Genomic DNA, 20,000 nt, shown 5'->3' on the forward strand with positions numbered 1-20,000 from the left:
ATGGACAAAGACTTCTACCTCGACAAAATCAACCAGCTCCTTAGCGACACAAATACTTACGAAAAACTGACGAAAAATCCCCTCCAGAAACGTTCCACAAGAATTTTTTCGGAAAGTAAGATTAATTGGCCAAGACAAAAAGGAGTATGAACTATTAGAGAAATTTAAAGTAATTAATCCTAATTACCCTACTTTTATGGCGGTTCTTCCCAAAACTCACAAAGACAATCTTCCATTCAGACCCATCGTTTCATGCGCCGGAGCTTTCAATTACAAAATTTCTAAATGGTTAGCTGGCTCCTTTCTCCTTTTTTAGGCACTTTTTCTCCCAGTCACATCAAACATTCGGAAGCCTTTTGTCACAAATTCAGAGAAGCACATATACCACTTCACAACATAAAACTTTTAAGCCTTGACGTAGACTCCCCCCCTATTCACAAAAGTACCAGTACAGGACGTTCTTCAGTTTTTAAGGGAAAAATTATCCCCCTATTCAGATCATTTCCCTTTGGCACTTGACAAAATAATAAAGTTAGTTGAATTATGTGCATCTAATAACGTATTTTCATTCGGGGAATCATTCTACAAGCAAAAAAAACAAAATTCGGGTGTAGTATGGGTAGTCCTTTAAGTCCTATTTTAGCCAATCTGTACATGGAATACTTTGAAACTACAGTAATAAATGCAATAAAACCCAAAAACATGCTGTGGATGAGATACGTGGATGACATACTTAACATTTTGGGATAAGAAGTGGGGTAATTTTAATGAATTCCTCTCAAAATTAAACGCATTAGTGCCCAGCATCAAAGTTTAAAGTTGAATGGGAAACAGACAACAAAATTCCTTTTCTTGATGTTTTAATAATCAGAGACACGACAGAATACAAATTTACCATATACAGAAAACCAACGTTCTCACTTTCATATATTCACTACTTTAGCTATCATGACAATACTATCAAGACAGGTGTAGCTAGCAACCTATTCTTAAGAGCCTTACGAATTTTGTTTCCCCAGATTTCCTGGAAAAAGAATTTTGAACTAATTCGCAAGCAACTTTCATCTTTAAAGTATCCTGACCATATAATTGAGAAAAGCAATTCAAAAAGCAAACGTAATTTTCTACCGACCCCCTAAAGACAAGACCAGAGACACACCCAACAATAAAATAAAAATTCCCCACCTGGAGACGATTAAAGAGAGTGACTACACACCCTTGGGAAATCCAACCCTTTTGCATTTACCTACCAAATACCTAGCCAAATCCCCCCCCTGATTAACGTCCAACAAAAGACATCGCCCAAAGACTCTGGGGTATATGAGATCCCATGCCAGGACTGTGACCAATCTTACATCGGATTTACAGGTAAATCACTTCCCCAGAGTTATTAATACAACACAAACGGTCAGTTAGGTATGGACAACAGAACTCGGCTATTTTCAACCATATAAATGAACATAACCATAGAATAAACTGGATTAGTCACATGTAATTTATAGCAGCAACTGCCGGTACAAGAGTCAAATGATGGAATCGGCCTTAATAAAAGAGAAGCAGGTAATGAACATCTCAAAAGGGAATTGGACATCGGACATCGTCGACGCAGTGTTCATTCAACCAACGCTTAAGAAGATTAAAGGAAGATTATCAGCGGGGGTGACCTAAATTGGCTTAACTTGTGGACGAATCTCTTGGTATAAATACCACCTTTTCTGTAAACTTTTTCTCATTCATATACCTGAAGAGAGAGACAGCAGTCTCTGAAAATATAGTACTTTTCTCTCTACATTTTGTGTTTTTATGGGCTCCTTTTTTTATTTTAGATATATATATAATATATAGATATATATATATATATATATATATATATATATATATATATATATATATATATATATATATATATATAATATATATATATATATATCATATCTATTTTTATATAAAATATTATAATATTATTTAATTATTTTAGCTTTTTTAAAAATTAAAGCCAAAAGCACGAAGGAAAGCGAAAAGACGGAATATTGCGAGGACTTTCGACTCATTGTCCTTTACTCAGTAATGGACTGAGGTCGAAAGGCCTCTCAGTACTCCTTTGTTTCACTTTCCATTTGTGCCTTTTAACTTGATTTGTATATTCATCACGTTCCGAACTTTTATGACTCATTTATACACACACACACACACACACACACACACACACACACACACAAATATATATATATATATATATATATATATATATATATATATATATATATATATATACTATATATATATTCATATATATATATATAATATATATATATATATATATATATATATATATATATATATATATATATATATAAGATTTTTTTTGCCACGAAGGAAAAAAAATGAAAAAGCGAGATAGCCGAGTACTTTTCGGTCCTATTCGGACCCTTTACTGAGGCATACTGGTCACAGCTTTGCCTCAGTAAAGGTCCGAATAGGACCGAAAGTACTTGGCTATCTCGCTTTTTCATTTTTTCCTTCGTGGCAAAAAAAAACTTTATTATTTTATACATAGCATCACGTTTTATATACTTCGTGATCAAGTTATTCATATATATATATTATATATATATATATATATATATATATATTATATATATTATAATACATATGTGTGTGTGTGTGTGCATGTGTGTATGTGTATGTATAGAATATATTACATCAGTAGTATTATAGCAGTTATATGGCTAACATAAGTAGTGCATAAAAGTTAACAAGATATTGTATCTTAGTAGCAGATCCCCCCCCCATCCCCCCCCCTCTCCTCTCTCTCTCTCTCTCTCTCGCTCTCCTCTCTCTCTCTCTCTCTCATCTCGTGCATACCTCTGGTTCACTAGGATTAATTCAAAAAGCAAGTTTCTATTACTCCACAGAGCGAGGACTAATGATAATTATTATCCTGTCCTTTGAGATTTTGAATCAATTAACCTTCGACTGTTTGAGCAGAAGTTGACGAGGACAAAATTTATTTTCTTGGTTGAGTCACATTTTATCGTCTTAATAGGCAAAATCCATGGTATCTCGACAAGTAAGAGGACTGGAATGGCGTGACCACTCCAGCCCCCGTCTGGAATCTTCCTTTTGATCTCTGGATAGAAGGGGAAGCACATTCAAGCCTGTGGCCTCTACTTATCCATGGACGTCATTTCAAGGATACGTTCCTTTTTTATTTATCAATTTTGTTGGAGGGGGAGAGGCAGATGGGGTGTAATAATTAGTTTTCTTTACTGTGTCCTCACTCCCTTTTTTCTTGAAGCCAGGTCACTTTTTGCATCTTTACCTTTTATCAACGTCAATTTCTGCAGCCGTGCAGAAAATCCTGTTGAGGGACGTGGGGCTTTTCCTCTCATGCAAACTTCCCCCTTGGACCTATTGAAGGTCTTCTCTGCTCAGTGTGCAAAGAGAAGCTGTCGACAAAGAAGGTTTCTTCCTCGAATGACAACTTTCCTGCCGTCGGTTTTGTCGGCTAATCGTTGCTCCTTCCCTTTCCATGAGGCAGTTTCCCAATTTAGTTTCAACTTAAATTTAATTTCATTTGTCTTGTACTTTACAAGAATTCGTCGTCATACTTTATTCTAAATGACTTGTACAATTCGAGGTTAAAAGTCGAAGTCCTCCTGGGCCTCTGAGAGCTCAGAGTGCAGGCGCCGATCTCCTGTATCTTTTATTATAATATTATACTTTGCTAAATTTTAGGCAGAGATTTAGACCACTCCTATATATATATATATATATATATATATTATATATATATATATAATATATATATATATACATATACATATATAGATATATATATATATATATATATATATATATATATATATAGTATATGTGTGTATGAGGGGGGATATAATCCACAATGATGTAAACTCCTTATGTAGTTATATAGAATGTATATTTCTTTGTACACTAAACCAAAGGTTTTAACTATCAGCTGTGGTCTTGTTCACTAGTAAACAAGATAACAGCTTTTAGCCCAAAGCTTTAATTTACTATACAAACTGTCTAGTTGCAATGCCGGGGCTAATGCAAATTTACAAACTCCAAGGTTTTGGAAGTTTCAAAATAATTTCCTTGTGAGCAATCTGCGCAATTGCTGACTAAGGGCAGATTGTGAACAGAAAAGTAAGAATACACCCCTTTATAATAACCGAAATCATTTAACCAAGATAAGGACTGAATATAAGTTCGAAGGTCCTTTTTCAGTGTTAGAGGAGAGGGGATATATATGTTATGGAATTAATATGGGTAAGAGTAGAGCAAAGTCAATGAATGTAAATTTGTTTCAGAATTATAAAGAACGTCCTGTACCTTGGCCACCGCCAGTGTTCTATGTGAGTGTTACTGAGAGAAATTAGTTTTGAGAAAAGCCAAGAGGTGTCTTAGCATTTCAAAGTTTAAATTAGAGTTCAGAAAACGGAAAAAGTAAGAGGAAAGGATAATGTGCTAGCTAATAGCCTCTCTAGAGTTTCCAGATTGAGTAGCCTAATGAACGTTTCTATTTTGGCACGAGTGGTTGAGTGAATGGAGAAGTATTAAAGCTTTATGCATAATTGTTCCCCTGCTGTTTAATTCTTGTTTCTCTTTAGAAAAAAATAAAATCAGTTGATTTCATTTTTTTCTCTTTTTGGGTTGACGTATCATGGTAATTTCTTCATAGCAAGGAATTACGAGTTAGAAAGGAAAATGCATCTTCGAGAAGTTCTACGGCACGGAGGCATTCGCGCATGTGTTGGAGGTGCCTGTTCTCATGCTGGTTCTAGAATCGTCGGGCGTGTTGGGGAGCGCAACAGGTGCCAAAGTGTCGTGAGAAACGCCGCGATTTCTGATGCAATACGTCGTCTAGATTCTTCTAAGAAGTTCTAGTAATCTCGGGAGCCTGTGACGTTTGTGCTCTGCATCCCTCGTAGGCCACGCCCCCAGGTCACCGTATGAATACGACTGAAGAAGTAGGAGAAGGCAGATCATCATCAGAGAGAGTCACAGATCTGATCAGTGACAGCTCAGCAGCAGAAATCAGAGATCATCAGAGAGTGATAAAAGAAGAAGGAACCTACGAAGGATCAGAGAGGAAAAGTCGCTCAAGAGATTTTGGTCGAATCCTGGTCAAGTCGTCGTCAGGAGTGGACGACCGAGGCATTTCGACGTAGAGCAAGACTTCAGAGAAGAAACGTTCTGCAAGAGGTTTAGAGAAGTTCCTGCCCTTCGAGTATCAAGAATAGACATTATTTTCTGCAATACGGAGTGAAGAAGACGTCTACAATTACAGTTCTCCTTTGTGAAGCCATCGCTTCAAGTCGCAAAACTGGCCAGCAAGTATTTGAATTACCTCACTTCTTCCTCAGTTCACGCATTGTAAGATTTTGCCTTTTTATGTAAATAGGAGACACCATTTTGCATTTATCTTTGTTAGTACGCTTGTAAATAAACCTTTGTTGTGTTTTTGTATCTTTCTATATTCGTATCCCCAGTTTCAACTGTTGGTGTTGAATTTTTTTGTTTATCATAATATCGAACCTGAAGCGGACCTCTCTCGGTTCGTAACACTGATTAGGCATATATATGTGTGTGTGTGTGTGTGCGTGTGTGTATTTATTTATTCATGCGTTCGATCATATTAGTATGTTTCCATGAATGCCTGATTGTCCAATAGAAAAATTTGAAGAGTTATACCAAAACTTACCCAAGAACCAAAGTACAAAATCCCTGAAGAGAAATAAAAATACGACCATCCACATCTTCACAACCATTCAGTAATGTTTCTCATTTAACAAACGCCTCCGCTTATCCTCCTGCCTTTCGCGGCCTAGTTGTAAAATTGCTCTAATTTAACTCGTGACCTGAGAAGCCTCCGTCTCTCTCAAGAATTGGTCACCAGTTCCTCCTCTGCAAAGCCTCTGATGACCTATTGGTGACAGGGGCGATAACTGACCTTGATTTGGCCTCTTCTAAGTTGAAGTTGCTCTGTTCGAGAGATACGACGCCCCTGGCTTCAGCCGTTCTGATGTCGCATCGGAAATAGGCTGTCACATAAGCAGAGGTCAGTGGTGCCGATTATACGCTGTGCTTTAATAACTGATGTACTCATACTCAAATATCTTTATATTCATTCACAAATCTGCGTTAATACTTGAATAATATATACGTATAAGTATGCCGGGTCAAATGCATAGAGTAACTTTTCAAAAACTTGTTACCGATAAATAAGATCCTATCGAATGCAGATTAAATGTCTAAATTAATCCTTTTTTTTATAATTCAACACCGCCAATGGCCGAGTGACCCTTGCTGGTATAAAGCCAAGTTAATGCACTGATCATCGTCCCATAAATAAAATGATGCAACAGAAATACCACATATACTGTGTGGATATCTTAAACTTCAGAGTTAACCAGTTTGATATTTCTTCTTTCTAGTTCGCTTCTAGATATACTAAGTTTTCTTGTGGTCCTACGATTTAACTAGAATACACACCAATAAGATTTTTAATGTAGTGTACAAAAGGTCATAGGTTTTGTTATTGGTGTATATAATCATTATTGTTAAAATACTAAGCCATACCGACAACTGTGAAGTCTCAATACTACCTTGAACATCTTAGTGTATCTAATAACATGAAATGTGTTTAGGGCATCTTGTACAAAATAAAACGCTTAATGCATCTATTAACAAGAAAAGTGCTTGGGCATCCGTGTGATGAAAAATGCTTTTGGGCCTCCAGTGTTATATAAAGGACTTGGGAATTCTTGTACTATGTAAAGTGATTAGGGCATCCAGTACCACACAAAGTGTTGATGTCATCCAGCGCTATGTAAAAGGCTTGAAGCATCCAGTATCATGTAAAATGCTTAGGGCATCAACCAGAACCGCATAATGCTTGACCATCCAGTACCATGTGAAATGCTTATACATCCAGCACCATGGAGTGCTTGGGACATCCAGTACCATATAAAGTGCTATGTGCATCTAGTACCCTGAAAAGTGCTGGAAGCATCCAGTACCATATAAAGTGCTGAGAGTATCCAGTACCACGTAAAATGCTTGTGCCTTCAGTATCCCACAATGCTTGGGGCGTTAAGTACCATGTAACGTGTATTAGAAGAAAACATTAAGACGTGAATACAGGCACACTGATAAATAAACATGGCCAGCGGGATGCTAGACGCTATGTGTGGCTTTTTCAGAGAGGATTTTCTATCCTCGTCCTCGTCTTATTCTTCTTCGTCGCTTCTGCTGCAGTTTTCATGATCATTATTGGGCGTCCGGGAGGAAATTTGCAATATCTCTCTCTCTCTCTCTCTCTCTCTCTCTCTCTCTCTCTCTCTCTCTCTATCCTTCCATCCTATAAATTACACTTTGTAAACAATTCCAGTTTATGTAACTGAATGGTTTTTTAATACAAGTGTGATATTCCAAAGGATACTGGAATTGACAGTGGTCTGCGTTGTCTTTACTTTAATTTTATTGTTATTTCTGTGATTTGATTTGATTTGATATGTTTGATTATTTGATATTTGAAGCCCGATATTTTTGCGCATGTGCTTGTTACAATACATATATACATACACACACACACACACACACTCATATATTTATATATATATATATATATATATATATATATATATATATGTGTGTGTGTGTGTGTGTGTGTGTGTGTGTGTATATATATATGTATTTTTGTATGTTCGTCTGTCTGTCCATGCTCATTTTTTGTATGTGTGATTATGTGTGTGTATATTAGATGGGCAGTCTAATATGTTCAGCGGTGATAGATGAAAAAAAATGAAGAATATTCTAGCATAAGGCCACATCCGATTCCGCCGTGTTTTCCAGCGTCATTTTCCCCACATGAAAAACATTTTTTATTCGCTGCATCAAAAACACAAATATTTGCAACAATTTTCCTCTCTGTTTTGGGTTCATCTAAATCTTCCAACAACATATCAGTTCGCATCCATTGAAAAAAATAAATCAATTGGGATACAATTTCACTCTATCGAAATACTTGGAAAGGGAATCCGTACAAATCCCTTTTGATGCAGATGAGGCGAATTGTCATCGCTTCGATGACGGAAGGTAATTCAATTCCTGTGCTTTTGTTTGCGTCCCTTTCGGTGACGACAAACACGTAGCTGGTTACAGTTTTCTTGCGCCCTTTTGTTTGTCCCTGTGTTTGCTCTCCTGTTTTTGCCCCTACGCTTCCCCTGTTTTACACGTGTTTTTTTCCTAGTGTTTGATCCTATTTTGTACCTATGTTTTCCCCCTTTGTTTCCCTTTGTCTTACACATGTTTTTGTATCTGTGTTAACCCCTGTGATTGCTCTTCTTTTGCACCTATGGTTGCCCCTCTTTTTAACCTGAGTTTGGCCCTATGCTTCCCATTATCTTGCACATATTTCTACCATTGCATTTGCCCTGTTTTTACCCTAGATTTTATACCTATGTTATCACACATTTGCCACATTGTTTGCTTTCACTTTTGCTTTTATGTTTGTCCTTATCTTTGCACGTCTTTCGCCTCTGTGTTTCCTAGGAAAGGACAGAGAACAGCGAGTTGTTGTCTTCACAACAAAGGCGATGATGCCTTGTCACTTCACGTCCCAGGTGCTTCCTGGCATTCGCTTTCCCTTTGAAGTCGCCATCTTTGATCTCTCTCTCTCTCTCTCTCTCTCTCTCTCTCTCTCTCTCTCTCTCTCTCCTTTTTTTTCTTGTTCTTCTTCTTCTTGAAGCTGCTTTAAGCACTTGTCCTTTGTTGGCAGAAAAGAATAGTCTTTTTTTATTTGTTTGTCTTTTGTGTCTTTCTCTCCTCGCTAAAAAAATAAAAGAAAGCACAATATAAATTCTGATCATAAACTAAGAACGAAAACGACAATAACGATGGAAATAAGAGCCATGACATACTTCAATAATACCTGTTATGTTACAAAAATCTGTAGAAATTCATAAAGAAAATAAGTCATAATTGGAGGAAATTTTTTATTTTATTTTTCCAGGCAATGTTGTTTATCAATCTGCCTCACCTAAATTTAGGAGGAGCTTATCACACACTTCGAGTTGCTGACATTGAATTTCCTTTATACAAAACGAGAGCACTAATGAAGTCCAAAAAGATCCACAACTGTGGAATAATTGGGGAGAGAGAGAGAGAGAGAGAGAGAGGGGGGGGGAGCATTTATTGTATAATTGAATACAATTCAGGGACGGTAATTTGATTGAAACTATTCCTTTTCACTGTTTTGATTACCATGTCTTTGTCGGTGAAGAGAGACAATACAAAATTAGATACACTGACTGGAGACACCAAGTTGAATCTTGGTCAGTTTCACTGGGCAAAAATCAAACAAACTAAAAAACGAAATTGAAATTTTCCTCATGAATACTACACAGTTAATCTTAACAAGGTTCAGTTTCATAAATTTGCTGATATCTGGCCGTCCACTATTAAAAATTTTGGATATCATACAATGACTTTAACCTCTCCATTATTGGTATTTTCGCTTCATCCCTTTCAGTAGATATATTTTATTTAGTGTCTGCTCCTTATTCCTTGAAGAGAGTATTAGAATTCCAAGATGAGTCCACTGGGATAGCGGGGAGTACCTGCCCTCACAAGGAGTTAGAAAGATGGAATAAAACCAGTAAGTATTGGAATGAAGAAATGGCTCTTTTTTTTTTCTCTTACTATTATCCTTTTTTTCCCCAAAGGATTCATTATAATTATACTTTATTTGAACTGTTTTATGTTCACCACCATTCTCTTTGGCCCATCCTAGGTATTCGCCACATGGGTACCTACTTTGTAACTTTCTTGGAGGACTGTAAGTGGTAATGATTGTTTTCTGGGGCGTCACTTATCATTCACTAATTCTATTCCTTTCTGGCTTTCCATATTCCTGTATTCCTTTTTCCCCTTCCTCCTTATCTTTCCAACTCTTTGTAACTTTATACTGACCCATTTTTCAATTCTGGGCTGGGTTATAAAAAAAATTGTCTTGTTTTAACTAGAATGGTTGGTAGACGGACTCCAGTAGGCATAATTTGTGAACCATTTTGTGTATAGGTTAAGTTTCTTACCCTACAAGAGAGAGGTGAGAAAAATCATTTTCTCTCTGGTACTAGTAGCTCCATTTTTTTTTCTACTTCCCAGCATGATGGTCCCAAGTTGAAGCCAAATCTATATCCTGATTCTATTTCACAATCAATATCGATTTGAGCTAGGGATGTGCGGTTAAGAAACCAAAGGTTTACTTGCTGAGTCATCAGCAACAGCCACTTCCCGGTTCTTCCTGGTCCCAAGGGGGGGCGGGGGGCGCGGTTGAAGGGAGTCTTTGGTTAGTGGTTTCTGGGACATTTTACAACTGAGCAATACATTGTCCCTGGCCTCTGCCATACAAGAGCAACCTTTAAAAGTGGAATGCTTTTCCTCTATAAATAAGAAGAAACCTGCTATTGTAAATACTTTTATAACTGAATACAGTGGTAGGCAATGATTCTCTTGCAATTCCTGTTCATAAAGTTATTCACTCGTCATATTTTTCATAACCTATATTTCCAAAATGCAAAAAATGCTTCACCTTTGTATTAAAATGATGGTAATTAGCAATCAAATCTCCTCACAAATGTTTTTCACGTCTGGTATCAAAGGCATTAATCTTTAAAACTCATCTTCAATTAAACAAAAACAAAACAAAAAAATCCCTATGAAAGCTGTTTTACTGCCAGTCCTTTCATCTTGTTGCTGTGAGTGACATGTCTTCTAAATCCAATTAGGCAAAAATAGCCTTCACTTGCGAAGCTGACTGCAAATGCGAAGTTCCTGAAAGTTTTCATTTATTGACGCTAAAGGCTACATGATTGTTGTCGATCAGTCTGGGTGCGCTGCCCTTTGTTGCCAGTTGATCCTGCTCTCCACACCCACACGGCGGCAGCACCATCGCAGCACCAATAATGCAGTAAAAGCGAGTGACTCGGTATAGAACTTCTCAGTTCCAGAGGTCGTTGGACTGTAGAACAGTTTCCCTGAGGATGTTGTGCAATTGGAACCTATCGAAGATGCAATGCATTTCTACCCTAAAAACGTATCCTTGTGTTTTGACCATTGGTTACATTTTTATCGATTTATAAATTTGTTGATTTATTCCTTTCGTTTTTAATATTTGATCCCTTACTGAATATCCCATTAACTTCTGATACTCCTTTGGAGGCCTGTTCTATTTGAATAGGATCCATCTTCTAATTCATAACAATAACATCACTTACCGTAACCACATATTTTGATCGAAACTGTCTGGTGTAGGCAATAAATTCCTGAATTGTTCATAGGCATGAAAATAGAATGATCTTATTTCACATTCAATTACCTGATTAGTGCGACCAATTAGCAGAGTTATAGCAAGGTATATAGAAAACCTTGGGTTATAGTACATGGAACATGGCCAGGTCATTGCGTGCTAATGTGTACCTGGATGTGACTCGAAGTCCGATGTAATTCGAGTGATGTCTCAACTACTGACCTCTGAGTTCGGTAATGATTCCAAAAGTCAGTCGTATTTCTTAATGATAAAGAATTACCTGAAAACAGAGCGTGTATCCATATATATCTCTGGAAAGTATAAAGTATCCCTTAAGTGATATAAAAAAAAAAAGACGTGAAGATGTTCTAATCGACTAGATCTATATCGAATAGGAATTTTTATCATTTCACCGTGTTTAATATACTGCATGCAGTAAGCTATGAATGTCTTCTACCTCGGAATTTATATATACTTCATACATGTTAACCCAAGGGAATTTTTTTTTTTTTTTTGTCTTCTTTTTTTGGTAATTTCTTCCTGTCGGGAATACGAACCGCTGAAGTCCTGATTTTCATCTGAGCACTGGTTTGAATCCACGAGAGGACGAAATTATTATCAACTAAAATAAAAATAAAAATTCCCATTCAATTAACATATGATGATATATCGATTCCGAGGTAGAGCAAATTGGTTATTAAATGACATTTGTAGCTTACTGCATATTAAATAAGTGAATTAGATTTATTCAGCAGCATCTTTTTAATCAAGAAAAGTATTGATTTTATATTGACACTTTTTCCTGATATAAGATCGGAGCACTTAAAATTAGTACCTCTGTACTTTAATACGATTAGTGTTTCTCAGTAAAATCCTTTTCATGAGTGATGAATCTTTATTATTCAGTGAGTTAAAGTTGAATGGAAGAAAGCCCTCAAAGGATCGATCAGTTTATATTATTCAACAAATTCCTATGTTTTCGATCAAATTTTGGAACCAGACAAATGACAATTTTCCAGTTCTGATAAAATTCTATTTTATTTTTTTATTTATTTATTTATTTATTTTATTTTCTTTTTTTTTGCATAAACGCAAGAAGGTCTTCGTTAAGACTCCAAATATTTATATAAGAATTTTGCAGCACTTTGAGGCCGAGTGGGACCTGACATCAGCGGATATCTTTGCCAAAGGCCCCCAAAGGAACCTTCGTCAGGTAAACACTTTGTTGTTTCCTGTTTGGATTCCATTGCTGGAATATTGATATTTCTTATTTTATCCTCATTTCCATTGCATTTTTACTAAGACTTTTATTACATATATAATGTTCATATACTGTTCATATCTCTTCATTATCTATGTGTTATCAAGGGGATTAATTGTTATTTAGATATATATATATATATATATATATATATATATATATATATATATATATATATATATATAGATTAGAATCGAAATCTATTTATTGGTAATCCTCTTTACTCTATCCTTCAGTTCCATATATTTTATGACCGGGTCAAAAGAGAATAAGCCTTGAATTACATTAAGATTATTCACCTAGGTTATCTGAATGAGAACAGATTCTAGTAAGTTCCTTGATATTGTTTCGTTACAACGTGACAATATCTGGCTTTGCGTCCAATGTATTCTATAGGACTTTTCACTTAAATATAAAAATAAAGCATTATAGTATATCTAACCTGCTCTTACTGAGTATTTGCGTTGAAGTAAAATCAATTACATTTTTTATAAGCTTATCCCTTTGTTCATTGCACAGTTTGCTTGTTTGTTTCCCTCTCTCTCTCTCTCTCTCTCTCTCTCTCTCTCTCTCTCTCTCTCTCCCTCCCTCTCTCTCTCATTACCCACACCACTTCCCCTCTTTCATTCGCAGTTTTCTAACTTGCCCAGTTGTCATTTAACTTCGACATGAATAGTAGGTTCTCCAGTAATTTGCACTACATAATCTTTATTTTTATTCTGAACTAGAATCATGTAAGTATAGGGTGATTAGGGTATCAGGTAGCATGTAAAGCACTTTGGGTATCATGTACCATGTAAACTGCATAAGGCATCTAGCACCATATACTATGCTTAGGGCATTCAGTTCCAAGTAAAATGCTTAGGTTACCCAGTACCAAATGAAGAGCTTAGGTTATCCAATAATAAGTAAAGTGGTTAGGGTATACTGTAACATGGATAGTGTTTAGGTCATCCAGTACCATGTAATGTACTCAGGGCACCCAGTACTGCATAAAGCACTTTGGGTATCCATTACAACATAAAGTGTTTCGTGCAACCAGTACCATGTAAAGTGCTTAAAACATTCAGTACTATGTAGATTGCTTAGGGCACCCAGTACCACGTAAAGTGTTTAGGGAATCCAGTACCACGTAAAGTCCTTGTGGCCTCTGGTACCAAATAAAAGTGTTTAGGACATATAGTACCATTTAACTTGCTTACAGCATCCAGTACCACATAGAGTGCTTTGGGCATCCAGTACCATGTTCATTACTCATGGCATCTAGTACCGTGTAAAGTTCTTATGGGGTTCAGTACCACATAAAGTGCTTAGGGAATCTGGTAACATGCAAAGTGCTTAAGGCATCCAGGGCCATATAAAGTGCTTAGTGCATCCTGTCTCACGTTAAGTGCTTAGAAAACCAGTATCTTGTAAAGTGTTTATGACATCCAATACCATATACATCGACCTGGGGCATCCAGTACCATGTAAAGTGTTTAGGTCTATCAGTACTACATAAAAATATTACATCATCCAGGACCACATAAAGTGCTTAAGACATATAGTGCCATGTAAAGTGTAGGGAATGAAGTACCATGGAAAGTGGTTAGTGCGTCAGTACCATGTAAAGTCCGTTGGGCATCTAGTACCATGTAAAGTGCTTAGGGTATCTACTACCATGTATACTACTTAGGGCATCCAGTACCATTTAAAGTGCTTTGTGCATCCAGTACTATCTAAAGTACTTTAGGAATCTAGTAATATGTAAAGTGCTTTGGGCACCCAGCACCACGCAAATTGCTTTAGTCATCTAGTACAACATAAAGTGCTTTAGGCATCCAATACCCCTTAAAGTGCTTTGGACATCCAGTGCCACAGAAAGTTTTTTTAGGCATCCTTTATCATGTAAAATGCTTAGTACATCCAGTACCATGTAAAGTACTTTTGGCATTTAATGCCCCGTTAACTTTAGGGTATCTATTGTCGAATAAACTCTTTTGGGGAATCAGTACTAATTTCTAAAAAGCTCATTTTTGCTTATTATGACTTCCTCAGGTTTTAGAAACTGCATAATTTCCCCTACTTCCACCATCACCCCACATTCCTCTCTTATCTGAGCTTGTTGACTCTCAGGGCAGAGTTAGTAACATAAAAATGGAATATCTCAAAAAATATGTACTAAAACGAGACTTTGCACGATCATGGTATGAAAAATATAGCTCCATTCTTTTATTGGGTTATAGAATAACTGAAATACGCCTCTTGCATTTTCTGAGGATATGTGAGCAAGAAGAGAGAGAGAGAGAGAGAGAGAGAGAGAGAGAGAGAGAGAGAGAGAGAGAGAGAGAGAGAGAGATTACTTAAGGCAGAACGAAGGAACCGACAGCTTTAAATCAATAAGAGTAAATTTTCCGTACTCATCTGAACAGTCTCGTCTGCCGAGACGATATTCGCACGGGAAAATAATGTCAGGGCGTCTACCACCCATTCTTTATTTTCCTTCTCTCTCTCTCTCTCTCTCTCTCTCTCTCTCTCTCTCTCTCTCTCATATCCTAATTCTTTGACCGTAATGCTGATATAGTGTATTGGAAGAAAACATTAAAGGATAATCCAGCCATGCTGATGACCAATTATGCCTCCGAGATGCTTCTCTCTTTTTGTCGTTTTTTCCGAGAGGATTTTCTCTCCTCATCTTCTTTTTCGTCTTCGTCGTCGCTTCTGCTGCAGTTTCATTATCCTGGTTGGGCATCCAGGAGGAAATTTGCATTAAGCAAAACAATCTCTCTCTCTCTCTCTCTCTCTCTCTCTCTCTCTCTCCTCGTCTCTCTCTTCCCCCTCTCCTCCTCTCTCACCAATCTCTCTCTCTCTCGCATCTCTCTCTCTGACATCTTTTATATCTGAGGTCTTTTGTAGCCAAAAATTACACTTTGTGAACAGTTCTACTGATTATAACTGAATCTGTTGAATAGAAACGTTGTGTTTCAGAGGGTTCTAGAATTGACAGTGGCACGTGTTATGTCTTTACTGTTATTTTATTGTTATTTGAATGATATTCTTTTATAATTTTTGTACGCATCTATGATTTAATATTTTATTTTAAAACATGTACGGTTTTATGTACATGTGCTTATTACGTATGCATGTGTTTGTGTGTGACTAATTGTTTCTATGTGTAAGTGTGTGTGTGTTTTTATTAGATGAACAGTCTAATATGTTCAGTAGTGATATATAAAAAATAAAATAAAATAAAAATTTTCTAACATACAACACTTTCCAATACTGCTACGTTTTTTTCAGCGTCAGTTTACTCACATGAAAAACAGTTGTTATTCACTGCAACAACAACAAATATTTTCTGACATTTTTCTCTGTTTTGGGTTCATCTATATATTCCAACGACATATCAGCTTTCATCCATTGTAGAAAAAAATAAAAACAATTGGTATTAAATTTCATTCCATTTAAATACATGAAAAGTGAATCCCGTACAAATCCATTTTGATGCAGATGGGGCGAATTGTCATCGCTTCGATGACAGAAGTTAATTCAATTCCTGTGCTTTTGTTTGCTTCCCTTTCGGTGACGAGACACACAACATTAGCAGTTTTCTTATGAACTTTTGTTTGTCCCTGTGTTTACTCATGTTTTTGCCGCTGTGCTTGCCCCTGTTTTTCAAGTGTTTGCACCTATATTTGCCCCCTATGTTTCCCTTTGTCTTACACCTGTTTTTGCATTTGGTCATTTTTTTTTCCTGTGTTTGCCCTTTTGATTGCTCTTTCTTGCCTCCGTTTTTTACTCTTGTTTTGCACCTATTTTTTTCCCTGCATTTGCTCATTTTTTCCTTTTAGTTTGCTCCTGTATTTGCCCTTCTATTTTGCCACTATATTTGTCCCTGATATTGCCCCTGTGTTCCCTAGGAAAGGACGGCCGAGAACGATGAGGGGTTCCTTCACACTAAAAGGCGATGCCTTGTCACTTCTCGTCCCAGGTGCTTCCTGGCATTCGCTTTCCCTTTGAAGTAAAGCAATCTCTCATAGCTTGACTCTCTCTCTCTCTCTCTCTCTCTCTCTCTCTCTCTCTCTCTCTCTCTCTCTCTCTCTTTTCCTCTTCTTCTTGAAGCTGCTTCAAGGCAGCTGTCCTTTGTTGTCAGAAAAGAAGTCTCTTTTTCCTTTTGATTTGCATTGTCTTTTGTGTCTTTTCTCCTGTCTGTCTGAATAATAGAAATCACTTTCTATAAATTACGATAATAAACTGTGAAGAAAAAAGACAATAACGGTGAAAAAAGGTGATATAACATACTTCAATAATACACGTTATGTTTTCTATAAAAAAAAAACGGTAGAAATTTGTAAAGACAATTAGTCATATTTTGGGAAAACACTTTCTTGTTTCCAGGAAATATTGTTTGTCAATCTACCTCACCTAAATATAGCGGGAGCTTAATACAAACTTCGAGTTGCTGATATTGTATTTCCTTTATATAGAACATGAACGCTAATGAAGGCCAGGCAGATCCACAACAGTGGAATAATTGGAGAGAGAGAGAGAAGAGAGGAGAGAGAGAGAGAGAGAGAGAGAGAGAGAGAGTAGGGTGGCGGGAGGCATTATCTTATAGCTAAATACAGTTAAGGAACAGTAATTTGACTAACATTATTTATTACTGCTATTTTTATTACAATGCTTTTGCTGGTGAAAAGTGACAATACAAAGATAGACACACTGACTTTAGACACCAACTTAACCTTTGTCAGTATTATTGGGGGTATAAACGTAAATAGCAAAACGAAATTGGATTTTCTCTCAGAAGTTCCAACAACTAATCTTAACAACGTTTAGTTTCGTATATTTGCTGATATCTGGATTTCGAATATCCTTTACAATGACTTTTTTACCTCTCCATTCATTGGTGCTTTGGCTTCACTTCTTTCAATACACATGTTTTATTTGTGTCTCTTCCTTATTCCTTGAGGAAATTATCAAAATTCCAAGATGAGGTCATGTGGACAGCGGGGAGTACCTGCCCTCATTGGCAGTTAGAAAGATGGGATAAAACCAGTATGTGTTGGAATGAGGAAATGGCTCTTTTTCTTACTATTCTTTCTTTTCCAAAGGATTCACTATAACTATACTTTATTTGCTCTGTTTTATGTTCACCACCATTCTGTTTGGTCCATCCCAGGTATTCGCCACATGGGTACCTATTTTGTGCCTTTCTTGGAAGACTGTAAATGGTAATGAGTATTCTCTGAGGCTCCGTTTCATTCACTAGCATTATTGCTTTCTCCCTTTTAATATTCCTTTATTCTGTTTTCTCCCTTCCTTCTTCTCTTTCCAACTTTTTAAACTTTATACTGACCCAATTTTCAATTCTGGGCAGATATAAAAGATTGACTCAGCAGATACTTGTTTAACTAAAATGATTGATAGAGGCTTAATTTGTGATCTATTTTTTCGAATATCCGCTTCACTAGGGAAACTTAATTGGTTAAATATCTCGCAATACGAGATGGATAAATCATTCCCTTTCGGGTTCTGGTAACTTAGTTCGCTGTCCTTGGACTTCCTCATACGGTTATGATCCTTTATTTGGTCAGCTTTCACGGCAACATGGATTTGTGGTCTCTGTGAGCTTGAGATTAGTCTTTGGGAACCCCCATAGGTTTACCTATTAAGTCTCCAGCAGCTGACACTTCCTAGTTCTCCCTGGACACAGCATAGGTGAAGTGAAGGATTTTATAGTAGTGGTTTCTGAGACAGCAAAACTACTCAGTTCGTTATCTCTTGCCTTTGACAGACATGTGCAGCCTATAACCGTGTAATATTTTCCCTCCTTAACAAAGGAAAAACCTGCCATTTTAAATATTTAGCAAATTAATACAGTAGTAGGTAAGTGATTTACTTGTAACTCCTTTTCTTTCTCAAAATGAATTACTCATGATATTTTTCATCACTTATATTCCGGAGATGAAAAGGCTGCTTCATCCTATCATTAAAATGATAGTAATTGGCAAACGAACCTCCACACAAGACTTTCTTTTCTGGTATAACAGACAGACATTAACCTTTAAAATCTTCTTTTGCTGAAAAAATGTCCTCATTAAAGCTGTTTTTATTGTCAGTTCTTTCATCTTGTTGTTATGCGTGACATGTCTCGTAATCCAATTAGGCAAAAATAGCCTTCATTAGCCTGGCTGACTGTGAATGCAAAATTGCTCAGTTTTCCTGTTCTGACGCTGATGGCTACATGATTGCTATCGATCACCCTGAGTAAGCTGCTCTTCATTGCTAGTTGATCCTGCTCTCCACACGGGTACGGCGGCAGCACCATCGCAACAGCCAACGTGGAGATGCCATGTAACCATAATCAAACATCTTTGAGCGAAGGTGTCTGTTACTGCAGGCAATGAAGAAGTCCTGAATTGTTAATAGGCATGGAGATTCAATTTTCTTAATTCATCTAATTAGTGCGACCAAGTAACCAGGATATACAAGGGATATGCGCAGGTCATGTGATGATGTGTACCTACTGTAGATATTATCTTGGCAGTTAAAACAGATAGTTTGTACAATGATATACTGAAAAAAAATGAAGTGAAATATTATAGCTTTATGAAAATAAGTAACTTTAAAAGGTTTTTGAGTAATGCCTAAACTACTTGTCTTTTCTGCCCTGTTCCATTCAGTAATGACTTCAAAAGTCAGTCACATTTCCTGTCGAGTGAAAAGAAAAGCAATAATCTTAAATCCACGTTATACATAATAAGAAATTTATTCATTTGATGTATTCAGTATTCAATCTTTTCAGTCAAGTAAAGCTTGAATATTTTCATACTGTTTTTCCAATGAAGGATCAGAACATTACATATGAGAACCTTTGCACTAAAATAGAATCAATATTTCTCAGTAAAATCCTTCTCATCAGTGATAAATCATTATTCAGTAAGTTAAAGTTGAATGAAGGAAAGTCCTCCAAGCTCAGTTCATATTAAAATACAAAGTCCCATGTTTTCGATCAAAGTTCGGACCCTGACATAAAAATTGTCGGTTCTGATTTACGTCCCATTTTTTTCCTCAGAGCAATGCTGGAAGACGGTCTTTGCCTAGGCTCCAAAGATTCATATAAGATTTTTGCTGCACTTTGAGGCTGAGTGGGACCTGATATCACAAAATATTTTTGCCAAAGGCAAAAGGAACTATTCTCAGGGGATTTTGTTTGTTTTCAGCTTTCATTTCCTTCCTAGCATATTTGTAGTAGATCCTTTTTTTTATATTTATTGCTTCTGTTAACTAAGCCATTAAAATTATGACTATATATATATATATATATATATATATTATATATATATATATATATATATATATATATATATTCATTTATCTATTTATATAAATAAAAGCAAAAGCCATGAAGGAAAGTGA

The sequence above is a fragment of the Macrobrachium nipponense genome, chromosome 34 (genome assembly GCF_015104395.2).
Source record: "Macrobrachium nipponense isolate FS-2020 chromosome 34, ASM1510439v2, whole genome shotgun sequence".
Lineage (NCBI taxonomy): Eukaryota > Metazoa > Arthropoda > Malacostraca > Decapoda > Palaemonidae > Macrobrachium > Macrobrachium nipponense.